The 1,020-nt window shown below is 43.9% G+C and overlaps 1 long non-coding RNA gene across 1 annotated transcript; it reads right to left on the bottom strand.

Annotated features, from left to right (window-relative positions):
• Positions 1-338: 338 nt before the first annotated feature.
• LOC147819950 (uncharacterized) lies at positions 339-769 on the bottom strand. The gene is made up of 2 exons (XR_015438546.1): positions 643-769; positions 339-495 (listed from the first exon to the last, which is right to left on the bottom strand). It is a non-coding gene; the product is annotated as an uncharacterized LOC147819950 (long non-coding RNA).
• Between the last annotated feature and the right edge of the window lie 251 nt (positions 770-1,020).

The following is a 1,020-nucleotide window of genomic DNA, read 5'->3' as shown; positions in this document are numbered from 1 at the left end:
CTGCCTCATTGTGTACATAGCCTGCATTTTATGACCAGGTCATTTTCTGCAAGGCTGGACACTACGACTTGACCGCTTTTAACCCTAGCACGCAAACACTTGGAGTGCAGTGCAGATGCACCTGAGCAACAGACTGTACAGATTCTACCAAACACAGCCATCTCCTGCAGAGAAATACTGTTAGTTTAACTCTGAAAACAACCCACAGAGGTCGAGTTTGAGGCTTTGAAATGGTTGATTTCAGCCTTAAAAAAAAAAAAAAAAAAAAAAAAAAAAAAACTATTAAAAAACAATATTACTTTTGCTTTGTGCAAAATGAGAGAGAAAGAAAAACAAGGCCTTGTACTAAATGTTTTATTGTCTTCAATCAGGTATAAACAGCGTGTCCAGTTGGCTTGCGTAGCCTGCTGCAAATGACAGCACCCATAAAAACTTGCAACACCACAGCCAGTGCTGCACCCACTCCACACAGCAGGGCTATCGATGGATAAGAGGCTGATGGAGAGGAGAGAGAGCAGAAGACAAACATTATCGGCCCTATTAGTCACAGTATTTAGCATTAGTGATTAAGAAACAGTGAATTTGAATGTATTTTCCAGTTATACTGTTACATGTGTGAAAAACCACCAGTGCACGTCTTACCTGCTTGAATCACTTCATGTGTCTGGAGCAGAGAGACCGGCTCTGGGGGAAACTCAGACACCTCCGTCAGCTCCTCCAGCAGGATGGGGCCCAGAGCAGCCGTCCCCTCCCACTGCAGATCTAGAGGAAGACCTTCCAAGTCCAACAGGGGGGAGGATAGCAGGGGGAAGAAAAATCTACTTAGTGCATTTAGTCAGCTGAGTCAACCATTCACGACACGACTGATTGGTTGGACAATTAAAGGGATTAACTCAAAATCAATCCTCCCAAGATGCATAAACAGCATGTGTGCCAACTGAAAGCAAGTAAGCTTGTCTAAACATGGGCGGAACCTCTGCTCATCTATTAGTGTGGGGGTGATTTAATTCACACTGGGTT

Source organism: Seriola lalandi, unplaced genomic scaffold (assembly GCF_002814215.2).
Source record: "Seriola lalandi dorsalis isolate HSWRI2012SDOR001 ecotype SW California unplaced genomic scaffold, Sedor1 jcf7180002011217, whole genome shotgun sequence".
NCBI classification, from domain to species: domain Eukaryota; kingdom Metazoa; phylum Chordata; class Actinopteri; order Carangiformes; family Carangidae; genus Seriola; species Seriola lalandi.
Note: the sequence above shows the minus strand (reverse complement) of the source record. Positions and strands in the feature narration are given on the sequence as shown.